Raw genomic sequence first — 9,684 nt, forward strand, 5'->3', positions numbered from 1 at the left:
GTTTGGTTTCAATCACTGATTTCAACATTTGACATGACTACTCTGTTTAAATTGAAGATATCAAAGCTATTTTTTCACTGAGTTCTTTACATTACACTGAATGATTTTATGTAGAAACAGCCAAATACAAAAAAATGACTTTAGCTGGGATTTACAGACTGGGTCGCACCTTATAACAAACTACATGACATCATTATACTGTGAAATAGTTTCTTATTGTTACGGTTTGTATTGCTTATTGTTTTTTTATTCATACATACTATATTTTGACTTCTCCCTCATTTCAGGCCTAACATACTCAGAGTTCGCACTTAATTTCTTTTCTGAAACCGGCACCTAGTGTCTCTGCAGTGTTTTTAACAACCCTAATCAAACACACCTAAACTCTGCACACCGGCCCTCCAGGACTGAGTTTGGACACCCCTTCCCTATACCCAGTTTTTATTGGGAGAAATTGACAAAATAAAAATGTCATTGTAGTCAAAGTACTATGACAATGCTGCCCTCCAAAGGCAAAGTGCAGTAACTATGCAAACACTGAAGCTGAGAAAATGCCTTTAAAGTTTTTACACCAGCCAGTCAAACCTGTTACTGCAATTTTGACACACTAATTTATCTGAAATTGTGTAGTTATTGTGCTTTGCATTTGTAGGGCAGAATAGCCCTAATGATCTTGAATCTTGTAAAAAATATATTGAGGCCTAAGATGTGGTGCCATCCAGTGGCAATACAGCTGTGTTGCAAACCTGCCTTGTTACATTGACTAAACTGGCAACATTTTTGCAGGAAACCGGTTTCCAGAGCATCATAACGTCATGTAATCCTGACAGTGTGCTTTAAAACACCATTGTTACCTTTAGAGATAAGCTTTAAAAGAAATCCCTTTCATCTGATCAATTAGATGCCATTCATGTGCTTTCAAGGCCCTACTGAAAAATCCAGCTAAAACCAGCATAAGCTGGTAGCTGGTTTTAGCTGGTTTATGCTGGTCCTCCCAGCCTGACAAAGCTGGTCATGCTGGTGGGCCAGCTGGTATTCCAGCATGACCAGCTAAGTCCAGCTAGACCAGCTTAAAATGTGACCAAAACACACCTAGACCAGCTTGCTACACCAGCAAAACCAGCTTCCTACACCAGCAAAACCAGCTAAAACCAAGCTGGGGACCAGCTAAAACCAGCTCACCAGCTTATGCTGGTCTTAGCTGGATTTTTCAGTAGGGGGCTTACTGGCAGACAAAAATGTTAGGCAGTGTGCCCTTTGTTTTAATATGTTACGGCCCAAATAAAAGGTCAGGGGAATAACGATGTAAATTACTATAAATATTTTATCGGTAAAAGTAATCATTTGGAACAAAGAAGACAAGGACACAGCAATATAATATAAGATGAATTTATTATATACAGGTGCCAGTTTTTGTAAGTGATGAATGATAATGATAATTATAATGATGAGAATAATAGCCTACAGTGGCGGCTCGTGACTGCTCTTCCGAGGATGCGCTAATTCAAAATAAGTGTTCGGATTGTGTGGTTCCCTTTTCAAAAATATAGGTGTCTTCGACTTCATGCGGCGCTGCGCAGACCAGTGGCTGACTTGAAGCAGTGCATTCCGGTTAGTAATTTTGTCCGACTTAAGCTGGCGCTGCAGGCACGTGACTGTGTCATATGGTTTTAAAGAACCGCGAGACATCCAAGGGGTTTTGTCCGCAACAGCAAAAATAGCAAAAACTCCTGTAAGTCCGGCCTAACATGTTGCTACGTGTTGTGGAAATTGTGGAAGTTTACGAATATTCACGTAAGCTCCGCCCATGAAACCGAATTTCTCAGAAACTAAAGATCCTACCAAAAACCGCTAGAGATACAAAACAGAAAGCGAGAACACACAAACCCATACACACGCAGGTAACAATGTGTAAGTAGCCTACGATGAATAACAATAACTGTCCGTCAGATAATTGACATGGAATGTTTCACAAGTATAGCCTACAGGTATATGTTGGTAAGGTAAGCTGACATCACGACAGCAGGAAACAAGACTAGGTGTATCAGAAACGTTTCGGCTAATTTTGTGTGTTGCTCACTCTCAGAAATAAAGGTACATGAGGGTACAAAAGTTGTCACTGGGGCGGTACCTTTTTAAAAAGTACACTTTAGTACCTAAAATGTACCTAAATTATATCAGTGCATTTTAAAATGTACAGTGCCCGTGACAAAAAGGTTTAGGTTACAGCTTTTTAACCTTTTTCTTGAGAGTGTGGGTTATCGGTTCTCAATCGGTGAGTTAAAATATTACCTTGATGCATCAGTTTTTTTATGAATTCCAATAATGATGAATTATGTGTATAATCATTTTACAAGAGGTAAAATTGAATTAAAATGCATTAGTAAACGCACTAGGTATCTAGCATTTATTAGTTTATATTGTCTGTCCAGTAAGATGGGGGAGGTTTATTAGCAGAAAATTCAATAACATTTATCATAGACAAAAGACAAACAAGATAAAGCTTACCTAATGAAGCAGTTAACTTCTTGTGACATGCTATTTTATAACTAAACAATTAAAGTGACAATTTAAAATTTTAGGCACTTGTGCAAGGCTAATGTGGTAACACAGATGGGTGTGTATCTTAATTATTACTGGAGGCACAAAATAAACAATCTATTCTTAGACAAGGTGAGTCAGGTATAGACGGTGAAGTGGGGTGGGGGTTTCAGAGCCCAACTATACAACCTGATATATTTACCTTTCATGTCATTAGACTCTTGACAGTGGAGGATACTACACACACAAGAAGATGAAGTTTAATGCTTTGCGTTTGTGTGTTGCTGGAGTCATACTTCTCAATATATCAAAAAAAAAAAAAAATCTACAAAATTATTTTTAATGTGGCAAAATTATCACCAATGTTGATTGTATTTTTGTCGGATAGCTAATTGAATTCCCTTTTGTATCTTACACAAACCTAAACTTGAAACAGCTGGTTACTATGACATAATTGACATAAAAAATGTTTTTCATGATTGAGAACTGCAAACTGTTAAGCTTAAATGTCTTAAAAGTTCTTATTTAAATACCTGAAATTGGTTAAATTGGTAAACAAATATAAATTGTGCCTGAAATAGGCCTACTTTTTATTTCTGGTAACACTTTACAGCGAGGTTCCATATTAGTTACTACCAACTAAAACCTAATAACGAACTACATTCATAAAGGAATGAATTAATCTGGTATTTTTAATATTTAGTTAAACATTTTTAAACAGATTTTTTAACAATATTTGAACAAACCTACTTTTGTATTAAATGACATGAACAAGGATCAATAATAATAATAATGCTGTGAACAAATATTTTGCCCCTTTGTTACCTATTTTAGTGGATGACACCATATTGTAAAGATTTATCCATTAGTATCATACAAAGTTAGTATTATTGTCGTTGTTAAAATGAAATGCATTTAAATGTTATCAAAACTACACTAGTCAACATTTGAAGTGGATCAAAAACATTCGTCAAAGTTGTCCTAAGACAAGAACGGGTAATGAGTATTGGTTTTAAGACAACTTTTAGTAAAGGCTTTGAGCCACTTCAAATGTTGACTAGGATATTTTAAAAGCATTCCTGAATATTTGTGAGGTTTTATTATTTGTTATTTTTCCACATTTTACAATAATAGCAAACCATAAGTCTGTGTTTAAACTAGACATGTCATGCACCGACATCAAATATTTTTTTTCCCACCGATACCCAATTATCTATCGATACCATTGGTGCATAATATTTTTTCTGAATGTTATTCATTCATATAATGAACATTAAAATTGAACATTAAACTATGGATGTTTATTTACATTTTCTATACAGAGAGCTCAAATTCATTGCATTTTCCTGTTCACTTTTGATTGACAGGATATATCAGCCATGATTATCGTCTGGTTTTAACTATCAGAGAAGTGGTTTTATTGACCAATACTGATTATTGGTCGATATATCGGTGCATTTCTAGTTAAAACACTTGTCTTGTATAAGTCGAACATGAATAATCAAATAATAAAGTAAATGTTTATTTTCTTTAGATTCACTGTTAAAAGTGTCTAAAATCTACAGTATAACATATCATTTTATCTATTAAGTATATTTAACAACGTCATTAATGAAATGTTTTAACTTTTAATATGTGTGGTTATTTACAGCCTGGATCATCTTTAACATTGTTGAAATACTTATGTAATTTACCTCAGAGTGACTTAACTAGAATGCTTTAAAAGAAACTTAAATAGATTACAATTTAGCTAAGCTCACTGAAATGGTTATGTTCATCTTATGTAAATAAAATCGTCTTCCAAGTATTTGCCTATCCCTAAAATATTTTGTTTGTGTGAAGGCAATATCTTGAAGGCAATAACTGTAAAATGCAAATAATCATCTTATTTTTGTCACTTTTTGGTCCATCACAGGTTCCTTTTGCCAGGCAGTTGGTAAGTGATACACTCAGCGTTCCATACAGAATGTGTTTCGGATGTTTGTGAGGTGTTTCAGCAGGGAATTCTCATACATTTCCTCCTCCTATCAGAGTGTGGCCAAGCCCCGCTAAACACCAAAATTGTTGGAGGGGAGGATGCATCTGCAGGGTCTTGGCCCTGGCAAGTAAGCATACAAAGTAGCACCTATGGAGGCCATTTCTGTGGTGGGAGTCTAATCAGTCATTCCTGGATTTTGTCTGCAGCTCACTGCTTTCAGAGGTATATAATTTAAAGCTCACACAAAGACATAACTTTACATGATCACAAAAAAGCTAAAACTGATTTTGTCCATTAACAGTGTTTCTACAGATTCCATCGTGGTGTATAGGACGTGAAAGCCAAACAGGTTCAAACCCAAATGAAATGTCCGGCACAGTGTCTCAAGTTTTCACACATCCTTATAGCAATTTGACAGAAAACAATGAGCTCTCCTTCAGCTCTCATCTCCTGTGGTGTACAGTAATTATATTCAGCCCGCCGTCTGTCTGGCTGGAACGGGTAGCATGGTTGGTGCCGGTACAATCAGCTGGATCACAGGATGGGGAAAACTCGACCCTAATTGTGAGTGAACACGTCTTCTAAGCATCACATCAACTTGAAATAGCTATTAAAAGTAATGTTTTTAAAATGATGACATTTATTCGTCGATCTACATGTTACAGCCAACCAACTCCCCACTATCCTGCAGTAAGTGGAGATTCCAATTGTGAGTGAAAGTTCTTGCCAAAATGCCTACGGATCAGATATTACAGACAACATGATATGTGCTGGATTAAGTCAGGGAGGAAAAGACTCATGTCAGTTACAATTTAGTCATTCTTTTAATTCAAAATATAAACTGTTTTAAGCACATACACAAAAAATGCTGGGTTATTTTCAACTCCGCGTTGGGTCAAAAAGATACAAATGCAACAGTTGAATGTGAACCCAAGAAAATGTTTGGGTTCTACTCAACCCAACGGCTTTGTTATATTTTATAATTTTGTTATTTGTTATATTTTTGCTTTAGTCAATATAGATTTCCATATTCTTTTCATTCACAAAACACACGCACGCACGCACGCACGCACGCACGCACGCACGCACGCACGCACGCACGCACGCACGCACACACACACACACACACACACACACACACACACACACACACACACACACACACACACACACAAATTGTAAAGGTGCTGCCTTAAAATGTTGAGTTAATTTAACTTAAAAATAATACTTAACTTTTTTTAAGTTGAATTAACTTAATTTTATGGCTGCATGAACACTTACGTTAAGTGTTACCAGCAAATCTTTTTTTTACAATGTTTAATAGTTAATTTTTGTTCAATGCAGGGTGATTCTGGAGGGCCACTGGTGGTTAGGAACGGCACCCAGTGGATTGAGTGTGGAATTGTGAGTTTTGGTCAAGGCTGTGCTGAACCTGGATTTCCTGGTGTGTACACAAAAGTCTCCAGTTACGAGAACTGGATTGTTTCTCACATATCCAGCGACCTTCATAGAAGCTGACTCCAGCATTACCAATGACTCATCCAATTACTTTGTATTTTCTCTGTTTCATATATATACTATTATTACTCTATTGTTCCTATACTAAAATTATGAAGGTTATTTTTGTTGTTAAATTATTTAATTCAAATCTGACTGTTTTAAAAAACTTCAAAAGTTTTTCTCTCTTTTCAGCATGTTTGCTAATCTTTAAAGCAGAATTGGTATTTTAACTGATTTTTATTTACTAATGTTAACTAATGTTAATGCACTGCAGCCACTTTTGTTATACTTCATCTCAAAGTCTGACTAACAGTTGAAAAGCACAAATGATCAAATTGTTGAAAATGTATTTAATTTTAATGAGTTAACGCAGTCTAAACAGAATAAATGTCATGTATACAAAAAAATGCTTTGGCTTGTAAAATCTTTGTCTGTCAGTATGTTGTGTAGAACTTGGTGTCAGATTACACCATAACAGCTTTTGTTGCGACTCCTCTTTTCTAGGTAATATATTTCCTAGAAAGCCATCATGACAATACCAGAACTCACAGAAACTTATTGTCACATGGAATATTATGGTAATTGTGGCTTTGCTGATATTTGATCAACAGATCTCTACTAGCCAAAAGTTCATGGCAGGTTGTTTCATGCCATCATCCAGTCCTGTCAATCATTATTTCAAGCATGAACAGCCACCTACCTGCATGTGATAAATACTCTGTTCTCATTGACTTTGAGGTCAGAGATTGTGCCGAGATTCAGGTCCCACCTCCACCTTCTAGGAAAGCAAGTCAGATTTATTTACTCTTACTCAGTTAGCTGGATTTAATTGTTGATGATTTGGCTTGATCTTGGATTATTTGGTTCTTAGAAACTCATCCTAGAGTTGCTCTCATAGCAACCGGTCTGTAAGATTAAACCTGCTCGGAAGCAGGCTGTAAACAAGATTAGATCACACCTTTTTACAGTTTTTTATGATTGCTTACACACAAAATCTTTTCATGTCACACGATTTTTGAAAGCGCTCACTCAAAGTGCAAAACTACATGCCAAATCTTCAAAAGCATGAGCTATTTTTCAGCCTTTAACTCAGTTTTCAATTGCATAAAACACTTTTTTCAAAACACTACACACAATTCTCTACCTAAAACACAAAGATCAATGAGGAAGTGACTTGCTTTCCTTTTTTCAAACACAACCAATCAAAATGCTACACTTATTCACCAGGTCACACAGACACACTCCTCACATGTGCAAACACTAATTGCTTTACTGATCACTAACCAATCACTGCTTTACTTTACAGTAGTATAGATAAGCCTATAAATAGGTCAAAGGTCAGATGACCTGTTTGGCAATCTGCACCCCACCCCCCTTGCCAGATCCTGGACCGGGACCCCACACAATTTACTGTTTAGAATATACTTTTGGTTTACATGTTTATAGTTTTGTTGTATGCTAATGTAATACACTAGTCAACATTCGAAGTCTTGTCTTAGGACAACTTTGATAAACTTTTTTGATCCACTTCAAATGTTGACTAGTATATTTGGCCTAATAAATATTTTCTGTTTCTACATCGCATTGGCGTTTTCAGTGTACTTGTTACCCCTCTCAGCAGATTACTTTCACTGTAAAACATTGTATTGAAATGTAGATATAAGCCTATGAAAGACCAAAGAGCTTTAGATTTTGAACAGCAGTGTTTAGATGATATATCCAAAAATGTATTATTATGAAAGAAGTGTTTGCCATTTGATGCAAATGCTTCATGCTGACATGTGTTTGTGGCATTTTGAATGCAGTGTTGCATTTTGAAGGAGATCTGAGCTACTTTGCATTTTGTGTGTGCAGTTTTGAGAATTGTGTGTAGAGTTTTGAAAAAATGAGACCTGGTTTTGATACGTAAAGTCTGTCGCAGTCATGTATTCTCCATTTTACGCGCGCAATCTGCATAAGCGGCACAATTAATTTGAAAAGCATTTCAAATTAAACACGTAATAAAAAAGGATAGATTGGATCTTTTATTTAAATATAAAATAAAATATATATATTTATGTACTTGTGCATCTTGAGCAGCTTATGACAAATTCGTTTTACATTTATTTAATTTTCTTTTATAAAAACCGCAATCAATCACCTTTACCCAGCAGTAATAGATGTTATGTACAATAAAGAATATTACTCAGTGTGAAATAAGTTTCCTTTGAATCAACTCATCTTCAATTTTAGTTTTGCCTTTAGATTGTCCTGGCTTTAAGGATTATTAGGAACACCATACTAATACTGTGTTTGACCCCCTTTCGCCGTCAGAACTGCTTTAATTCTACGTGGCATTGATCCAACAAGGTGCTGGAAGCATTCTTTAGAAATGTTGGCCCATATTGATAGGATAGCATCTTGCAGTTGATGGAGATTTGTGGGATGCACATCCATGTCACAAAGCTCCCGTCCCACCACATCCCAAAGATGCTCTATTGGGTTGAGATCTGGTGACTGTGGGGGCCATTTGATTACAGTGAACTCATTGTCATTTTCAAGAAACCAATTTGAAATGATTGAAGCTTTGTGACATGGTGCATTATCCTGCTGGAAGTAGCCATCAGAGGATGGGTACATGGTGGTCATGAAGGGATGGACATGATCAGAAACAATGCTCAGGTAGGCCGTAGCATTTAAACGATGCCCAATTGGCACTAAGGGGCTTAAAGTGTGCCAAGAAAACATCCCCCACACCATTACACCACCACCACCAGGCTGCACAGTGCTAACAAGGCATGATAGATCCATGTTCTCATTTTGTTTACGCCGAATACTGACTCATCAGACCAGGCAACATTTTTCCAGTCTTCAACTGTCCAATTTTGTTGAGCTTGTGTAAATTGTGGCCTCTTTTTCCTATTTGTAGTGGAGATGAGTGGTACCCGGTGGGGTCTTCTGCTGTTGTAGCCCATCCGCCTCAAGGTTGTGCGTGTTGTGACTTCACAAATGCTTTTCTGCATACCTCGATTGTAACGAGTGATTATTTCAGTCAAAGTTGCTCTTCTATCAGCTTGAATCAGTCGGCCCATTCTCCTCTGACCTCTAGCATCATCAAGACATTTTCGATCACACAGGACTGCCACATACTGGATGTTTTTCCCTTTTCACACCATTCTTTGTAAACCTTAGAAATGGTTGTGCGTGAAAATCCCAGTAACTGAGCAGATTGTGAAATACTCAGACCGGCCCGTCTGGCACCAACAACCATGCCACACTAAAAATTGCTTAAATCACCTTTCTTTCCCATTCTGACATTCAGTTTGAAGTTCAGGAGATTGTCTTGACCAGGACCACACCCCTAAATGCATCGAAGCAACTGCCATGTGATTGGTTGATTAGATAATTGCCTTAATGAGAAATTGAACAGGTGTTACGAATAATCCTTTAGGTGAGTGTATATAAAGTCAATTACAAAAAAATATATTTTAGTTGGGTTTTACAGACGGGTCACATTTATCACTTTATAATTACCTGCACTACATCTTTATACTGTGAAATAATTTCTTATTGTTAGTTTTATTGCATGTAGTTTTTTCTTTGTATTCTGATTTTTGCTTTTTTGTATTTATTCTTATCTATCCTGGTTTGTCCTTTATTTTGTATTATTAAATATTTTTATTGTT

General features: G+C 36.4%; 1 pseudogene; it reads left to right on the forward strand.

Moving 5' to 3' along the window:
• Positions 1 to 1,748: 1,748 nt before the first annotated feature.
• LOC129425431 (trypsin-like) lies at positions 1,749 to 6,037 on the forward strand (annotated as a pseudogene).
• The last annotated feature ends 3,647 nt before the right edge of the window (positions 6,038 to 9,684 follow it).

Source organism: Misgurnus anguillicaudatus, chromosome 19 (assembly GCF_027580225.2).
Source record: "Misgurnus anguillicaudatus chromosome 19, ASM2758022v2, whole genome shotgun sequence".
Lineage (NCBI taxonomy): Eukaryota > Metazoa > Chordata > Actinopteri > Cypriniformes > Cobitidae > Misgurnus > Misgurnus anguillicaudatus.